Raw genomic sequence first — 20,361 nt, forward strand, 5'->3', positions numbered from 1 at the left:
ATGAAGTGTGTTTCCAGTGACGATCAGGCAGTACAGACATCTCGTTGCCATGGCAACCCGAGCTTGGTTGGCCAGGACCCGCTCCTTTGTTGCCCCCTCCCATTCACGCAGCGGACGTAACACGTGCGAAGGGTCACGTGTTGTTGTTGGGCTGTGAAAGCTGCTTCCGGGTCAATGCAGGACACCGGGCTCCTGCGGGCCGAGTAGAGTGCGCGGTGAAGCCGAACGGGTCCGGGGCCGGCCGGGACCCCGCGGGAGGCTGAGCGGCGACCACGGCGGTGGCCGGGAGGGAGGGGAGGAGAGGCGCAGCCCGAGGAGCCGCCGCAGCAGCTCCCCGCCTCCCGGGCCGAGGGGGTGAGTGGAGCCCCGGCCTGCTGGCTCTGTGGTGTTCTCGCGGCCGGAGGAGCTATACCCTCCGGAGCCTCGGAGCGGAGGGCCGCTCCTGCAGGGGCGCAGTGTGCGCAAACATCGGGAGGAAGCCCGTCTGGGAGAAGGGGCACCTGCCCGGGGCAGCAGGGAGGCTGGGCCTGGTCTGGGTTGGGCGGAGCTGGGCGGGCCTGGGACTCGGGGATGGAAGCCAGCCCCGGGTGGGAGGAGGGAGGTCTTGTGGAGGAGCCAGTCTGAGTTCCTGGAAGGATCCAGGTTTCTCACTGCGCCCCAAGGGCGTGGGGGATGGGAAGATGCCCTCCGTCTGATGGGAGATGGAGGGGAGTCTGGGGCTGCTGCTCGGGGAAATAGGAAACTTGTCTCAGAACCACTGAATCCATCATCAGTTAATCAATCAATCAATCAGTAAATAGAAGACGTGTGTCCTGGGAGGTTTGGCGGGCGGGCAATTCCCAGGCTCTGGGGGACATTAGGTCTGCTCCTTTCAGGGCTGATAATAGGATGCGGTAGTTTATGAAAGGCTCTGGGGAGAATCGTTTTGCCCCCAAGTTGGGAGACGCTGAGAATGAGGGGATTGGAGCTAAGACGGGGCCTGGCGGGAGGGTAGTGTGGAACTTGATTATCTGCTGAGAATGGGCGAGTGCACAGTTCTAGGCCCGCTCCTAGAAGGACTTCCAGGGAATTGGGGAAGGGAGAAGATGGAATACTATCTTGTCTTGGTACACACTGATTCTAGAAGTTGTAGTTCAGGAAAGTTGACTACAAGAGTTGAACTGTTTACAGTCAGTGGAGGAGGAGGGAGCTGTATTCTGAAGGTTGCTAACCTACCAGGAGTTTGTTGGCACCATCTAGGGCTGTGTGAGGAAGCTTGCTAACCCTAGTCCAAATACAAAATGAGCGGAGGGAGTTCTTTTTATGCTGCCCTGGAGTTCTTAAATTGGTTTCCAAGAGTCCATCTTAAGCTAAGAGGTTATGTGTAGGTGCTGAGGACCTTTGGAAACATTCAGCCTTTGGGTCTTGAGGTATTGGACCTCGATCTCTAGGGTAGGAGCTTCCAAATTTTTTTTCTATCATGCTCCATAGTAAGAAATACATTTTATATCGTGATCTAGTACACACCTGTATATGAGCAAAAAGTTTTCACAAAGTAATGTTTACCCTTATTACAAGTGGTGCAGTGTAGTAGTTTCTATTAGATTCCATTATCTTTCATTAAAAAATGCTGACAGAAACCCACTAAATTGATTGATGGGTCACAAATTGCAGCTTGAAAGACTTAGTCTTCAAGACATGTCTTTGGCTTCATTTAGTGTCCTCATATTGTTTGCTTCTAGAGAGCAAGGATGATTACAAGGGCTAGGTGCAATTGACTGCTTCATTTGTTTAAATATTTATAATGTAGCATAATTGGCTGGTGTTTTGTACCATAGTCTTAATCTTTGATACCTTAATACCGCTTGATCATTTGATGAGATTTTCTCTATCCTTTGTTGTATCTGAGAAATATGAGAGACCTGGTTCCATTTGGTTGATTTATCCCTACAATATAGTTGAGGTAATTTTATTTTAATGTTACAGTGTTGTAAATATACACTGATTTGCTTTTCTGCTATTTAGAAAAAATATATCAAGCTGAAACATAAACTCTTCTTACTCCAGTAATTAATATATGGTGTACTTCTATGTGATTAAAGGTATACGTTCATGGCTTTGGTACATGTTTTAAACATAATCATAAACTTAGGTATAACTTTGAGTCAGTTAACATCTTAATTCTTCCCATGAAAATGTTTTCATCTGTATAGAGTAGGTAAGGTCCTTATATGAATAGGATATGTAATAAACGTTAATGAGTATTGGTGAGCCACGTGAGAGGCCTACATATGTTTCTATGTTAAAAGTCATTTTAAAAGTTGCCACACAGCCAATTGATAACAGGATGTTGAGTGTCAAATGATGTTGCCTGGTTTCGGTAGGTAAATTTACAGGGTATATATTTAAGACCAGTTTAATAGTGTTAATTTTTTTTGACGATGCCTTCATATTATTTGGAACATGGAATTCAAAGGTACAGCCATCAGGAAAGAATTGCTCAAATTAAACTTCATCAGTGGGTCCACATTCTTGTTTAGATGCCTTATGAAAGCGTTCTTTTCATCTTCAATGTTTGTGTGTTGTAAAATATATCTTTTTTACCTTTTAACTATCTGGTGACTATATCTTAGTTATTGATGAAAGGGCTATGTTGGCATTATCAGCCATCCTTTAAAAATTATCTTTTAATCAGGTAAATAGTTGTTTTTAAAATATTTAGCTTTAAAGAATGTTTAAAAGTTTTCTTTTTGTGGTAGGTCTTTGAAACATTAAGGAAGATTCTCATTGATTTCATTTTTTTTTTTTCTGTGAATCCTGTGTACCTATCAATAAACAGTTGTGGAGTGATTTACCCTGAGTGATTGTGTGTGCTTTTTTGTAGTTTTGATTTCTTTTGAACCTTGGACTCTTAACTGTGTCCACCTATATCAGGTTCTTTTCCTCTTCTAATTTTTGCTTCCAAACTGCCGTGGGTTGGAAATTAGATGCTCACATTTGTTAGAACTTTGTGTAACATTCGATTGTGTAGCTCTGAGTAATGTTCTTTCATTTATATATATTCTATATATAATATATATAGTATATAAATTATTATTATTTTAGTGGATGAATTGTGATGTGTTTTGGCTACTCAGAGGCCTATTTATTGACTTCTTAGTCATGGGCTGTGTTTTAAATAAGTGAACTATATATTTTGGGCCTGGTTAGCTATATAAGAAAAAGTTCTAAAAAGTAACATGAAGCTGATAGTGATACAGTTTGGAGATTTAAGGGGTGAAGAAATTGTTTAGCTGCCTTTGCACTACATGCAATAAGTCATGAAGAGTTACCATTCTTCCCTTTTTCAACTTTCCCACTACCCTGTTCTGACTCTTATCTCTTTGAAATTAGAATGCCAACAGCCTAAGTATTCCCTTGGTCTGTTATTCTTGTTCTACTTGATCTTGCATAGCTTCATCAGAGCTCTATCCAAAGAATATTGCTATCATTTATCATTTCCTTCCTCAAAAACCATTAGTAGCATCACAGTGCCAGCACTGAATAAAGCCCATACTGTTTAGGGCGACATTGAGGGCGTTCCACAGCCTCTACTTTTTTTCTGACATTTTTCCATCCCTAAATGCAGATCCTCTGTGCCTGCCAACCTGTCTACCCATCGCACACCTTCCTTTGTATGTAACATTATTCCTGAAAGTCTGCAGGAAATGTGTTTCCTTTGTAAGTGAAATCCTACTCATCTTCATTTTGTTACAGATGACTCTTCTTCCTGGGAAGTCTTTCTTACTGCCTGTGTTGTCTATATTGCTTTTCCTGAATTGCTTTGTATTGTTTGTGTACCTTGTTTTTACCCCTTTTAAATTGTAAACTCATAGAGAACAGGAAACTCAAAAATCCGTGAATCTCTGGGACACCTAGCACAGAGTTTATCAGAGTATAGTTCATGGACCAAGTGAATCAGAATCGACTGAAGTTATGGTTACAATTGCAGGTCTCTGAAAATTTTACTCTAGAATTACAGAATCAAAATCTAGGAATCTGCTTATGTGATTCTTCTGTACAGTAAAATGTGAGAATCACTGACCTAGCATGATGCTTTAAATTACAGTAGGTACATACATACAGTTTCTGAGCAATTGATGTAAATGAATTGAGCAATTAAATTATTTCAGCAGGTTGGTCTAATTTTAGGGCTTTGGAGTCAGGTAGCCTAGATTTGAATCCCGTCTCTCAGACTCACTAGCCATCTGACTATAACATTTTTGCTTTAGTAATTTCCAATCCATTAAATGGGGTTAATAGTTTCCCTCATAAGGGTGTTGTGAAAATCGAATGAGAGAATACATAACGCAACATAATACAGCCACATAGTAAACGCGATAGATTTTATCTGCTTGTTGTAACCATGGTCATTTAATAAGTGTTGAGAACAGGCTCCATGTCAATCATTGTTAATAAGCAAATTGCTCATTGTTAACATATAGTGGACCTTTATGGTATTGAAAGTCATACAGGTGTTTTTGCCTTCTTCAGAAGTATTGGTATCATATTAGCATGTTATATTTTTCCCCTTCATCGCCCCACCGCCTGAAGAATGAAGTGCAGACTTTTAAACAGAGGGCCTTAGCCCCTTACCTCCTGGTCCTGTTTGCTCATCTTCGAGCCCCACTCCCACACACTCCATAGCAGCATCTCTATGCTTCTCACTTGCATTTATTTGGGCTTTTACACGTACTTTATTTTTTTATCTAGGCAATTCCTGCGGCTCTCTTTTTTTTGAAGACTCGGTTTTAAGTGTGGCTGACCTCCTTTGTAAAGACAGCCACTCTTGGTGTCCTCAAAGTGCTTTGGCCGTTCTTATATGTTACCTTTGTGTCATTTGTCTTCTGGAGGGAAAAGGATTTAGTCCTGGCATATGTTCCTAGTACATTTTAAATAATTAGCCTACCTCTATTAGAGGCTGAAGATGTTTGGTTGATATTTGACTCATATAAGCTCTCATTTGTCTGGACTTTCCTACTCTCAGCTTTCATCATCATAACTACAATTTATTGACCACTTACTACACCCAGACACAACTAGAAGCTTTAAAAACTTTATTTTAATCTTTACAGTGACTCTGAAATAGCTATTAATAGCTCCATTTTATAAATGAGAAAGCAGGCATAGAGAGGTAAGTAACTTGCTCAAATTTCAATGCAGATTCGTAATTGAACTCAGGTCAAACTGGACCCCATGCTCTTTTTTTTTTTTTTTTAAAGATTTTTATTGGGGAATTGGGGGGATGGGAACAGCGCTGGGGAATTAGGGGAAGGGGAACAGACAAGTTGTTGTCGTTTTGTTCTTCAGTCTAGTTGTGGAGGACGTTGTTTCACTGGCCCAAGTTACCATCATTGCGCTCTTCCCAGGCGAGTCACATCAGTCACTGTCTTCTGGATGGCCGCTCACTGCGGCTGCTGGTTGCTCACGTTGGCTGCTGGCCACATACGGTAGCCCATGGTAATCCACTGCCACGGGCTGCAGCCTACGCCTTCGCCGGCAACTCACAGCAGCTCAGCTCCAGGTTGAGCTGTTGTTCAGCATCTTAGCTGTGGAGGGCAGTGTCACTGGCCCTCCTATGTGGGATCCGAACCGGGGCCCTCCGGCATCCCAATCCAGTTCTTAACCATCGCGCCACTCGGCCGGCTCTGAACCCCATGCTCTTAATCACAGTGCTCTTCTAAAAACAGGAGATTTAAGCAGATGACACAGCCAAAACTCGGGCTTGTGTGCCTATGTGAAACTTGAATGATCACTAATGGCCCTTAAGAATGTGATCTATTACTAGTTCTATTACTAGTACCATTGAGGAAAGGATTATTTAAACTAAAATTCTTCCTAGATTAATGCCTTTCCCGTGATTTTCAAAATTTCTCTTTCAATCTGTCACACTCCTGATTGGCGAACTTGATTTTCATTTCACTGCCAGAAGATACTCATTTTTTTTTTAAAGTAAAAGTCACTTTTTCATTCATCTAACAAGTATTTGTTGCCATTTGCCAGACACTGCTCCATGTATTACTGGAACGGACCAACAAATCCCTGCTTTTGTGGAACTAGGTTCTGGGGTAGAGGGACCTAAAAACAGTACAAATAGTGTTAAGTGCTGTAAAGAATGAAAGAGGGTGAAGTGATTAAGTGATTGATGGTGGCAGTGGTGCTATTTTTGATTGGGTCGACAGAGGCAGCCTCACTTGAGAAGGTAACGTTTGTGTTTAAATTTATTTGAGGCTTAAATGCTGAGATGAAGCCTGCTAAGCCAAGAGCCAGGAAAAGGGTATTCGTACAAACATGTTAGGAGAGAATCAGCTTGGCAGGCTTGGGAAGAAGAAAGCCATGCTGGCTGAAACCTGAGGGCTAGGTGAAGGCTAGGGGAGCTAAGGTTAGAGAGGTAAGCAGAGAACAGATTAAATGAAACCCTGAAGGCTGTGGTAAAGAGATTGGATTTTATTCTAATAATTGTGAAAGGGAAGCCACTGGAAAGTTTAAGGACATGACTCAAATTTTGAAAAGATCTCTTGGCTGCTTTGTGGAGAATGGATTGTAGGTATAGTCAGAGCAGGGAGGAAGCTATTGCAGCAGTCCTAGTGACAGGTTGATGAAGGCTTGACCCAGAATAAAGTAATGAAGATGGAAAGAATTGGGGTGTTTTAGAGGCACTGTTGATAGGTCTTGCTGATTAATTACACAGGGGTGTGAAGAAGAGAGAAATTGAACACAACTCTGGAGGTGGGGACTGGTGGACGAGGGATAGATTTGAGGAGGGAATTAAGAGTTTTTTTGTCCTATGTGTATCTCCCTGATGGTACACCCCCACCTCCAACCATTCTGAATTTTGTGTTTATTATTCTCTAACTTTTCTTTACAGTTTTTACTACATATATATATGTGACCCTAAGCAATACCATAATTACTTTTCTGTTTTTGAATTTTGTATAAGAAGAATTGTATATATTCTTGTGGTTATTCATTCAGCATTGTTTTTTAAATTCGTTCATGTTGATGAGGAAGCAGTCATAGGAATTCTTAAATTCCTTTGAATTTCATCTTATGACTAGATCACAGTTTATCCAATTGCCCGTTATTGGAGGAAAGGTCCTTTTTTTTTTCCACCAGGATTTTTGTAATTTCAGAAAATACAGTTGTTGTGGACATTCTTTAGTTGTCTCCTGGTACACTGAATAAGTTCCTGTAGAGTAGAGTGTACACTGAGAAGTAGAATTGTTGCATCTTTAACTTCACTAGACAGTGATAAGTTGTCTTACAAGGTATTGGCATTCATTTGTATAATTTGTGCTAAGGTATTTGTACTCCTACTAGCAATGGAGGAGTTCCCATTCTTCCACATTTTGTACTACACTTCGTATTGTCAGTTTTTAAATTTTGCTAATTTATATAAAATGGTATGTCATTGAGATTTTATTTTTTCTTTCTGGATATTATTGAACTTTAATATCTTTTACATCTATTTATTTGTCATTCGAATTTCATCTTCTGTTAATACTTGTTTGTGTTTTTTGTCCATTTTTCTATTGAATTGCTTGCCTTTTTCTTACTGTTTTTAGGAGTTCTCTATATTAGTTACGTGCACTGCAAGTATCTTTTTCCAGTTTCTGACTTGTCTTTTTAAGTGTTTAATGTCTTTTCATGATCAAAAGTTTTCCATTTTACTGGTCAGCTTTTCCTTTCTGGGTTCTTTTTATGTTTTGTTTATTAACTATTTCTTTAAATTAAGATTGTAAAGCTCTTCTTCTATGAGAAAAATATAACTTTTCTTCTCGTAAGGATAAAGTTTGCCTTTCACATTTTGTCTGGAGTTGAGTTTTTTCATGTGTGAGGTGAGGATTCACTTTCATTTTTCCCAGATGGATACTTGTCCAGAGACCAGTTGTTGAATAGTTTTAACCTTTTCCTATTGACCTCTATGCCACTTCCTGCCAATATACATGCGCCTGTTTCTGGGCTGTCTTTTTATTCCATTGATCTATCTCCGCCCCCTCCCCACCCCCCCACCCCACACACTCTCCAAGTCTTCAAGTTGTTTTTCTTTAACAAAGTACAGTTGATTTTTTGTTATTATGGTGCTTATGGAAAGTTGCCATGAACACTGAATTAGTGAATCTGGACCCAAATATAGGGATAGGTTCCTGCTAGCCTGTGGTCACAACGTTTTTGTCAACTGATCAGTATATAACCTTGTTTTGTATGTGTTTCTGTTTAAAGACACCTTAATCCATATATATTCTCAATTCAGTAACTTTGGATGCATAATGAACAGCACTATAGCTCATACCTCAATAAATTTTGTCTAAAGGTATTTTCTCCATAAGGCACATCACACAGCCTTCTTGTACTTAGGAAACACTAAATAGCACTTTCACACTACACTTGGGAGCCAAGTGTAGTAAAATCACCACCAAAAAACCCCACAAAAATATGAAAAACATGGCACTTAACTAGATCCTGAAAAGGACACTTGTTTACAGGATGAGGCTGAAACAAGAAGTTTCATCAGCTGGAAATGTGCACACTGGGTAACTAAAATGTTTGTTGCTCTGCAAATGACTCCACAAGTATTGAAGTGAATATGCTCCACATATTTTTTTGGGGCTACAACAAGTTTTAGTGAGTAGGTGAATTTACAAATAAGGAATTCACTAATAATGAGGCTTGAATGTGTTATAAAATCTTGGGAAAGAGACAAATTTTCAGGAAACCATTAACTTGAGCATGTTTCCTTCCCACTCATGCTTATACATATCTTTATAACATTTTATTTTAAAGAGTAATGCAATGAATTTCCTAAATACTAATTCTGATTGACAGATGCCATTATCTCAATAAAGAGACTTCTTTGAGAATATTTTATTATAAATAAAATATTCATAGGTAAATGAGCAAAGAATTTTAGGAAAGAAGTACAAGTCTTAAAATGTTAAAAACAATTATAAATTATTAAACCCTTATTTTTGTGACTTATGAGGGTCATATTTTCTCAAAGGCACTATTATTAACTTAAGGCATAAGTTTTGTAAAGGCAAGTACCCTTTGGAGGTAATTTAAATGTTAACTCTATCAGTCTCTCATCCATTAGTGACACTTCTCCATGGGAACATTAGTAAAGGAGTCCAAGAAAAAGATAAATAAAGATCATATACATTATAAATCAAATTTCCCACAAAATGCACTTATTGAGACTTGGCTAATTTATCTCTCACTCAACTGTTTAAGATCCTTAAGTGAATTCTTGGCATAAATTTGAGAGGTGTGCTGAGAGAGTAAGAATAGAAGGATAACTATTGCATTGTTCTGTACACCTGAAACTAACAATAAAAAAAAAATTTGGACTTGACCTATATATATTTTATTTATTCATTAATTTTTGGAAATATTTTAATTGTAGTAAAATATATATAGCAAAATGTACCATTTAAACCATTTTAAATGTACAGTTCAGTGGCATTAAGTACATTCACATTGTTGTGCAACCATCACCACCATCCATCTACAGAAATTTTTCATGCTCCCAACTGAAACCATGGACCCATTCATTAATAACTCCCCATTCCCCGCTGTCCCCAGCACATCATCCTGCTTTCTGTCTCTATAAATTTGACTCCTCGAGATACCTTACATTAAGTAGAATTATGCATATTTGTCCTTTTGTATCTGGCTTATTTCACTTAGCATTGTCTTTAAGGTTCACCCATGTTGTAGAATTTCCTTTTTAACACTGAATAATATTCCACTATATGTACATACCACATTTTCTTAACCATTCATTTATACCTCCATGGATATTTGAGTTGTTTCCATCTTTTGGCTATAGTGAATAGTTCTGCTATTGAACATTGGTGTACAAATATCTATTCAAGTCCCTGCTTTTCAGGTCTTTTGGTAGATACCCAGAAGTGAGATTGTTGTATCATATAGTAACCTGTGTTTATTTTTTGAGGAACTGCCATTCTGTTTCCACAGCAGCTATACCATTTTCTATTCTCACCAGCAATGTACATATAATCATCTTTAGTTACTAAACATTGCCTATTCTGAAGTAAGGCATAAATTATTAACATGCATATGAAATGTATAGTATGGATACCAAAATCATATATTCAGTGTTAAATCTATTGTTGCTATTGGTTTTGCAGAAGAATTTAGTTGTGCTAGGTAGCAAGTATTTCTGACTTTGCTACTGACTCCTTGCTCTATCACAAGATCTCTTATTTTTGGAATCCCCATGGAGAGGTAGAAGTAATTACATATTTCAGTGGTAGCTATGAAGCATTTTTGTTCATAGGTACTCTGATCTCAGAGTTCATTAATAAACCTTTTCATATTTTATACAATACATTTGATGTGCACAATCAGAATTGATTAGAAAACTCATTGATATAGCACATTTACTGAGTGCCAATTAAGTGTAAAATTCCAGTCCATAATGCTACAAAGAAGCGTTATGATATAGATGGTCCTTATCCTCAAGAGCTATACAGGCTCAGGACATAAGACATAAGCATATGAGAATCACATCACTATGCATGAGTGGTGTAATGCATAATAGTAGCATCTGGGACAACCATGAAAAGATGCCATACCGCTATGTGATTAATTGCCCACTGAATATTTTAGTCAGTAGATACCTCCACCTCAGGTCAATGCAAACCAATAATTATGGCAGGAGTTATTTGAAAAGGCTTTATCTCTGAAGTGGACTCTGAGTTGGGCATTGAAGGATGCATAAAATTTAGACAGGTGGAGAGGAGAGGGGAAGACCTTCCAGTTAAGGAAGAATGACATTATAAATGTCAGACAGTATAACTGCCTGAATCATTAATTGGCATTACTTAACATAGTCCTGGGACCAAAAACAAATTAAATTAAATCTATTTAACAAAAATTGCAAGTCCCCCAGCCCTACATTAATGCTACCATGCTTTCTGGGTGGAGATGGTAGTAGTAATAGGAGATGGTAGCAGTAGCAGTAGAAGTAAGACTAAGTTGATACTTATTAAGTGCTTTCTGTCTGCCAGGTATCATGCTAAATTTTCACTCATCACCATTCATCTTCAGCACCCTGTGCACTAGGAGTTACGGGCTATCTATTACCCCTTTTTAGGGGTAAGGCAATGGAGACTTAGAGAACCAAAGTAACTTGCCCATAGTCACACAGAGTGGTGGAGTCAATCATGATTTACATCCAGGCAGTTTGGTTCTAGAACCAGTACTCACCATCACCAGGCAGTACCACCATAGAACAATACCACAGTAGCACTAAATGTGGAAGGGGCTGGTGAATATTTTTAATGACCTGTAAACTTTTGCAACTCTCTGTGTGGCTGTTGTTTAACATTCTGGCAATCCCTGGTTATGAGCCAGAATGGTTGGTAAACTCCTCTAGAAGGCTGCAGAGTGATCAACTAGTAGTCTGTTTCTAATGGTGCCTTGTTTTATCTTAATAGCTTCTGTTGGTGCTCATGAGTCGAGATAATGAGGGTAATTTGTTCTGTAAACAGTTGACTAATGAATGACCTTAAACTAGTGTATTCATAGCTGAGAGATAGCATGCACAAACAATTTTCTTCTGCTGAAAACTAATCCATTCAAGAAATTCATATTCATTGGTTTTTTGGCAAGAAGAAGTTGAGTATAATTTTCCCCCTTTGATGACTAGATCATTCTGTACTGCTGCTTAGTTTTGTGGTTCAGTTACTTTGATGTGGTTACAAGTGGTAGTTTTGGGTGTAACAGTTTTCATAAATTTTAACATGTTGTATTTCTATCATTTGTGTGTGGTGCCATATACTATTGACATGAAGTATTCCTTTTTTTAGTAGTAACAGCATGATGGCTCAACAGATTAATGATACAGAAAGTATGACTTTGCATACTGGTTGGACTACAGAAACCTAAGCCAGTTGCCTGGGTTTCATGTCTGTAACTAGAGATAAGTGTCAGTTTCTCTGTTTCAGAGGGTGGTTGTGGAAAATTACTAGGCTTTAAAATGTATGTTAATCTCAGTGTGGGGATACTTGGCTTTTGGGGAACATCAACTTGAGAGTAAATGTATCTACTCCTGAATTTTGATTAAGTGCAATGTTAAAGCCTTGACATTTCTCACAAATTGAATTTGGGCCAGTAGGAAGGGGGGATATGCAAATTTGAGAAGGAGCTGGAACGAGGGAGAAGGGTGGAACTCTCCTTGGAAGCTATTGGAGTAAAGAGTATGGTGAATGTTAAACTTCTTTTGTTCTTGCTGAAAGTTTATGGAAAGTTTTTTTTCTGCATCTTAGAATGCCTGATTTAATAGGAATATGGACAATTGGCTTAAGCCCACATTTCTGGACAGTAAGCTATGGAAATCAAGAAAGACATGCTTAGAAAAATTTTTACACAAAGGTACTTCAGTTTAAATAGCAATGTTTTCTTTATTTTTGTTTCTCCTCAAATACTTGCTCATCAAAATGTTAAAATTCTTTTTGACTAGTACATTTGGATTAGAAATTCCAAGTGCTGTGTAGACTATGAGCATGCAAGTTAGTCATATTTGCAAATGTGTGATTGTACATCAGAAAACTTTGTTTCTTTTTTCAACATCAAATGTGCCTTATATACAGAATAGTTCTTTAGTAGAAAATACATACATCTCTGAGTCTGTACTCACTGATAATACAGAGTCACATATTTAGACGTCTTTGGAATAAAGAATTTGAGTGAGATATTTTCATGTCTGTGGTGCTTTTAAAGAGAAGCATAGTGCTGTAATAAGTAAAGAGGGTAGCAGTGCCTTTCTAATAGCATAATTCAAGGGCTAAGCAGGAGTCTGAATTCACATTTCGTTTGGCAATGTTGGATTTTTAAATAATCTACCTTGAAAAGTTGATGTGCACGTTATTACATTTGGATGTGGTTGAGTGATACAGTTGGGACAGAGACTTTGAGAAATAGGGTGGTTCATAAGTAGGGTGAGAAATCATAGTTGCATGGTGCGTCATGTTAATGGATTTATCAGCTATACTCAAGTTTTGCACTTAGAATGCGAAGAGTATATTTGTGAACTGGTGAACTATAATTCTACAGAATAGTTCTGAAAGTTTATTAGAATTATTTTCCTTTCTTTTCATCCCAAGAAGGCATCCAGTTAGGTATATTGCATAATGCTAAGGGGAGGTAACTGGGATAGAATTGCAGGTTTACGTACTTTATGATAAATGAAATTGGGGTGCCAAGAGAGAGAGACTGTGTAACCTCATTATAGTGACTTGGACAGTGTCCTTGAAGTGTTATTCTGGGAGAGTAACTGTCATCCATGACTTTAGCTGCAAAAGCTTGTTAATAGAATACTCTACAAACCTTAAAAATCATTATGTAGATATATATTTTTTGATATAGAAAGTTTTTCATAAGCTATTTAGGGAAAAGGCAGGTTACAAGACTATCTAAAGTAATTTAATTTTGTAAAAAATATATATCTACATAGCATGGAAAAATGGTCTGGAAAAATATACACCATAAGTTGCATCTCAGCCTTAATCTACTTGCTAAACCTGTTGACCAAAGTTTCCAGGTATGGCTGTGGCGATAAATATACTTCAGATATGAAAAGCTTTTGGTAACACTTACTTGCTTAGCTTAGCTAATAAAACGGGAAACTACATCAATATGGAAAACCGCATGGTGTTACAGGTTTTTTGCTTATTATCAATTGGACATTAAAAAAATTAGAATATATATCGCTTGTATTTTTAAAATCAATTGTTTAGAAAAAAACTTACTAATAGATCTTTATTCATTCATTTAATCTTTCATGGAGGGAAAAATATATGACCTACACATATGAGGTGTGACAATTAAGTTCATGAACTTGTTGCACCGATGTCGCTAACCTTTTCTGATATGAGAGGGATTATTCATTATGAATTTGTACCAACTGGCCAAACAGTTAGCCAAGTTTACTATTTGAAAGTGCTGAAAAGGCTGTGTGAAAAAGTTAGATGAAAACGACCTGAACTTTTCACCAACAATTCATGGCTCTTGCATCACGACACTGCACCAGCTCACACGGCACTGCCTGTGAGGGAGTTCTTAGCCAGTAAACAAATAACTATAGGAACACCCTCCCTACTCACTTGATCTGGCTCCCAATGACTTCTTTCTTTACCCGAAGATAAAGGAAATATTGAAAGGGAAACATTTTGATGACATTCAGAACATTAAGGGTAATACGACAACAGCTCTGATGGCCATTCCAGAAAAAGAGTTCCAAAATTGCTTTGAATGGTGGACTAGGTGCTGGCATCTGTGCTTAGCTTGCCAACGGGAGTACTTCAAAGGTGACCATAGTGGTATAGAGCAGTGAGGGATGTAGCACTTTTTCTAGGATGAATTCGTGAACTTAATTGTCAGACCTCATATACTTTCCTAACAGCATTTATGTTTTATTGGGGTATACTTATGCTGAGGATCAGATAGATTTAGAAAACAAAACGAAGTCCCAGCTACCTAAAATATCCAAGAATCTGGGAGAGTTCGGGTATAGTGAGGATCTTCTAGAAAGACAGCTTTCCGGGGATGAAGTTAAGAGTCCACAAAGCAAAAAAAAAAAAAAAAAAAAAAAAAAATTTTTAATTTGCAAAAATTGAGAAAGCTAGTAATCTTAAGAAATTCTTTGATACTAGCCAAGAGATCTTCCTCCTGAGACTTATTTTGTTAGTTATTATTGACCTCTGCATGCTTTCCTAAAAAAAAACTCAGCCTGTAAATTTATCTTCTATCCTCTTAAAAAAAGAACAAGATATAACTACTCTTTCTCTGAACACTTGGGTTTTCTTCATCAACTGTCCCATCTTTTTCACTTTCATCTAAGCTTCTCAAAGGCACGGTCTGTAATCACTGTCATATTTATTTCCTTAACTCCTTGTACTATGGTTCCTACTCTTTTGTGTATACTGAAAATGCTTCACCAAAGTGAACAAACTTCTGTCTATTCCTTTAGGGGCCTTAAAATTCGTATCATTTTTGACCGTTTGATAGTCTACATAAAGATTGGTAACCCCCATCCTTGCATTGTATTGATGGTGATCAATCAAAATTTTTCTTATTCTTACCTCTGTAGGGTAAAGTTAAACCTAAGCAAGGTCAGTCATAAGCTGACTCTACCGTCCACCCTACAGTCAAATCTCCTAAGCCTCTGCTGCTACCCCAACATGTATTTTATGTTTCAGCAATACCGCTTAATAGCCCATGCCATGTCTCTTGTGCCTGTTTGCATTCTATTATTTCCTGTGCCTAGAATGTTCTTTACCCTATTAACCTAATCATCATCTTTCAAAATGGCTCAAGATTCACCCCCCCTTTTTTTAAATTAAAGTTTATTGGGGTGACAATGGTTATTAAAGTTACATAGGTTTCAGATGTACAATTCTGTAATACATCATCTATATATCACATTGTGTGTTCACCACCCAGAGTCAGTTCTCCTTCCATCACCGTATATTTGATCCTTTTTACCTCATCTACCACCCCCCTCTCCCTTACCCTTGGGTAACCGCTGAACTATTGTCTGTGTCTATGAAGTTTTTTGTTTCTTGTTCCTTTGTTGTTTTCAGTTTTATATTCTACATATCAGTGAAATCATACGGTTCTCAACTTTTTCTCTTATTTCACTTAGCATAATAATCTCAAGATCCATCCATGTTGTCATAAATGGCACTATTTCATCTTTTCTTATGGCAGAATAGTATTACATTGTGTATATATATGTACCACATCTTCTTTATCCAATCATCCATTGAAGGACACTTTAGTTGTTTCCATGTCTTAGCCACTGTAAAGAAAGCTGCAGTGAACTTCGGAGCACATATATCTTGATGAATAAATGTTTTCAGATTTTTTGCACTCCCTACTTTCTTGATCATACTTCAAACGTTAATCAGTTCTTATGTTTGAGTTCACTAGTGGCTTATTTCAGGTATGTGTTATTTCCATGTATCTCCTTTTTTGACTGTGGATGCCTTGAGTACAGAATTTGGATTTTATTCTCACTTCTTTAGTGTTTAGCACAGTGTTTGACATAGGTGCACTGTCTAGTTCGTAAATGAGACTGTAAGCTTTGTTAGGGCACACATTTTATGAATACATGAATGAATGGGCAGATAAGCCTAATTGGAACCAGTTGATAAGGTGCAAAAAAGAGATAGCAGAACTAACTAACTATATTTCCTCTATCCATTTTTTATAAACAAGTAGTAAAGAGATTTTTATTCTCGGATTGGCTTGTAAAGGAAATAGGCACCTAAGTGGAGAAAAAAATGACTAGAATGAAATGTCATCTGACCAAAGGAACCTAAAGGTGAAATTGTAGAGTCTTTATCCAAAGTGTTTAACCTAAGTTTTGTTTTCAAATATTTGGTAGCAAAATATTGGCAGGTGGCTTTTAGAGTGTAGTTTTTTTCTGCCCTTCTCTGATGAGTAGATAAGATTTGTTAGTTGTATGTAAACGGGTCCATGCCAAATAACTGAAAATAATTTTAAACTACTTGAGAGTGTTTCCCTCTTCTCCATTATTTTTATGCTATGAAAATTCTTCCTGGAGATTTAGCCTTATCTTAAATGAATGCATGTTTTGAATTATTGCAGAACTGTAATTATTTTGAATTATTTTTTAGAACTGTAAATCAGTTCCCAACTATTTACTATTCCAGTAATTTGAATCCTGCAGGCTTCCTGCTGCAGGAAGCACCCCTCTTTTCTTGGTTGGTCTCCAGGATATGAGGTGACAGGGAGGCCTGAAAGTCCCAAAGCATCCTTAGGCTATGCCCTTGTCACCTCTGCCTGGAGCCATTATGGTTCCAGAGTCACAGTAATTTGGATACAGTTTGGATAATTGGGATGAAACATTTGGGTAACTTTTATTAACACATTTAATTTGGCTAGCAAAGAAAGTGACAATGAAGCAGGCCTGAGGGTATTCTTCCAACCCTTTTGCACACTTCAGAGTAGAGCTTTTACTTTGCCCTGGTTAAAGCCATGCTAAAGACTAACAGAACTCTGTATCCTGGCTCCGTCTGTCATCTTACCCCTTCGTCTTAACCCCACCTGTCATTTTATTTGTAGTTTAGTTCTGAAGCTTAGGTGTGTTTTGTTCTGCTTTCTTTTCCTTTCCTGGTTTTGCAAAAGTAACTATTCCCTTTTGGCCATCTATTTTATTTTTCTTCCTCTCCAGTTCCTCTTAAAATTAATATTATATATTCCTCATGGTCCAATTTGGAATTTTTTTTCCATAGATAATTGATAATGAGGAATTTAAAAAAATTGACACATTATTATTAGATCATTCCCAGATATGTCACTTAAAAATGTTTTATATTTTGGGGGCCAGCCGAGTGGCTCAGTTGGTTAAGAGCTCTCTCAAGAGTTTGAGCTCTGAGCAACAGCGGTTCGAGGCCTGGCCTGAGCTGAGCAGCCACTGAGCTGCCAACAGGTGGCAGGATGGCTCAGCTTGTGAGAGCACGTGCTCCTTAAAACAGGGTTGCTGGTTCAAATCCTGCAAGGGATGGTGAGCTGCGCGCCCCCCCCATCCCCCAACTAAGATTGAACATGGCACCCTGAGCTGAGCTGCCACGAGCTGCCGACGGGGCGGCTGGATGGCTCAGTGGTTAGAGTGTGTGCTCTTAACAACAAGGTTGCCGGTTTGACTCCCACATTGGATGGTAGGCTATGCCCACCTGCAACTAAGATTGAACAAGGCACCTTGAGCTGAGTGGCTGCGAGCTGCTGACGGGTGGCCGGATGGCGACTGGACTTGGAGCTGAGCTACCTGCGCCCTCCACAACTAGGATTGAAGGACAACAACTTGGCTGTTCCCCTTCCCGAATTCCCTAAGAAAATCCTTAAAAAAAAATAATAATAAAATAAGTAATGTTTTATATTTTGAAAAAATGATATATGAAAACAAAAAAGATGAGATATGCATCTAGTGAGTTTCAAATGGGTGAACAGTGAAAAGCCAATCTCTTTTCCACGCTATTCCTCATCTCTCTCTCGAGTCCACAGGTACTCATTTTATTAATTTCTATTTTATCGTCCTCGAGGTAGTCTGTGCATATTTGTATAAGCAGATAAAACTATTTTTATAAGATTTAAAATGTATATTTTGAAAGTCTGTGGGGTAGTATTTACGTTGTGAGTGAGGCTAGTAGTATTCACACTTTATGAAGTATGGTACTCTACTATAAAGTGTGTGTGTGTGTGTGTGTGTGTGTGTGTGTGTGTGTGTGTGTAGTAAATATTGATCTTGTATACCAACATGGGGATACATTTTGTATATCCTCAGTGTTAGTGGTCAGACATAGCCCATTTGCTATTTTCAGTTGTGTTGAGTTTCATACTTATTTTGACCTACCCTTTGATTGGAAACATAAAGTGCCAGTTTGATAGCAATTGGGGCACTTAGGTGACTGGATGTTCTGTCCTGATATTAATCTATTTTGCAAAAGTGCACTGAGTACCGTACCCTCTAACTTGCGCTTTATCCTAACTTTCTCCAAGTACTTTATAGGAACATATTATAATCAGGATTTGAGGCACAAAGGAGTTGAAATTTTCACAGGCGCACTCCACAACTTGGTAATGGAACCAAGCAACATCACCCAAGATGTCTGGCTCCCTGACTTTCAGTATTAATTCAGAACACTTTTACAAATGCATTAAAACTATGCCAATTGTAGAGGTAGTCAGATGTAATTTAACAGCCATTCTTTCCAGAAAGTCATAGATTATCCTCCTACCCCTTTTTAAAGGCTCCAGTTAAAGATCTTTTTCCATCCTGTATTTCCTCATTTTTCAATCTGGTTTTCAATTTTCCTTTCCCACCTACTGTTCCTCCTCAAACTGTCTCAGCAGATTTTGAGTAGATTTATGTTACTGATCCATTTTGCAATCTTAATGTTCTAATTCAAAACCCATGTATTAATGTGTACACTATCTACATTCCTGGAAAGCTATTTCAATAGAGTATTCTGGAAAATGACCAACGAAGGCGCCTGGCATTGCTTTTAAGTCTTTAGGGGTGGGGGTGGGGGGTAGGGACAAACAACAACCAAAAAAACCCAGACTATTTGGAAGAGTTGTTAAAGCATGGGGCCATGAGGAATAACTTTTTTATGTTCCCATGATTGCTTGCTTACTGGGACTTATTTTGACTCGAGTATGTGTTTAATATTCCCATGCCTCAGTTTGTCTCCATATAAATTGTAAGATTATTGTCCTTGAATTGCATAGGTCTGAACTTAAGTGGTTCTGAAGCTTCAGGTTAAAAGGTGATATTTAAACTCGGTTACTATTATTTTGACACTGACAGTTCAGCATCCTCACCACACACATTTTATTCCTTTTGAACTGCCAATTGTATGGAGATAGCAATGTAATTACTTTGACTTTTTGTTAAACATTCCTAACAATTCTGTTCATATTTGCTTGAGACAAGTCTTTGATAAGAGCTACAATGCTGTTGCTTATGGTAATACCTGCTGTATGTTGTCTGCTGTTGGTGGTGATAAATTTACATTAAAAAAAACACCTTTCACCCTGAAGGTTCCTGAAGGCCTAGATGACTCACACAGTTGTTTTGACTCAGTTAAGTGCCAGGATAGAGGACACAGCAGACACTAGTAACTGTGTGGATGGAAAGAACAAACTGTCTTGTACTAAAACAGGCTATCCGTAAGCTCACAAATGAGGATCCTGACAGGGGGCAGCCCTATATTCTCCAGAGTGACTTGTGATATACTCATTATGAAATGTATTCCATAGTCTAAACTTTGGTAAATTGTACAAATAAAACTTTGGTTCAGTAAATCGACAGGTGTTCATGTTGGTTCATACTGACACAAAAACAGACACATAGATCAATGGAACATAATAGAAAGCCCAGAAATAAACCACACCTAAATGGTCAATTCATCTGTGACAAAGGAGGTAATATATAATGGGGTAAAGACAGTCTCTTCAATGAACGGTATTGGGAAAACTGGACAGATACATGCAAAAGAATGAAACGAGACCACTTTCTTACACTATTTACAAAAATAAACTCAAAATGGATTAGAGGCTTAAATGTAAGACCTGAAACCATAAACCTCCTATAAGAAAATATAGGCAGTAAACTCTTTGATATGGGTCTCAGCAGTATTTTTTTTGTATATGTTTTCTTGGGTAAGGGCAACAAAAGCAAAAATAAACAACTCAGACAAAGAACATACTCAGGCTCTCTTTTAAGGACGATTTCTAGAAGCCACCATAGAATATTTCTATTTTATCAGCTAGAACTTAGTCCTATACTCA

General features: G+C 38.1%; 1 protein-coding gene across 1 annotated transcript in view; it reads left to right on the forward strand.

Moving 5' to 3' along the window:
• The first annotated feature begins 288 nt into the window (after window positions 1-288).
• The window catches only part of TBCEL (tubulin folding cofactor E like), a 91,005-nt gene continuing 70,932 nt past the window's right edge, over window positions 289-20,361 (forward strand). Inside the window, exon 1 of the mRNA XM_019666170.1 lies at window positions 289-354. The gene's annotated coding sequence lies outside the window, so the exon portion shown is untranslated. The remainder of the gene's footprint in view (window positions 355-20,361) is intronic.

This window comes from Hipposideros armiger, unplaced genomic scaffold, assembly GCF_001890085.2.
Source record: "Hipposideros armiger isolate ML-2016 unplaced genomic scaffold, ASM189008v1 scaffold_463, whole genome shotgun sequence".
Classification (NCBI taxonomy): Eukaryota; Metazoa; Chordata; class Mammalia; order Chiroptera; family Hipposideridae; genus Hipposideros; species Hipposideros armiger.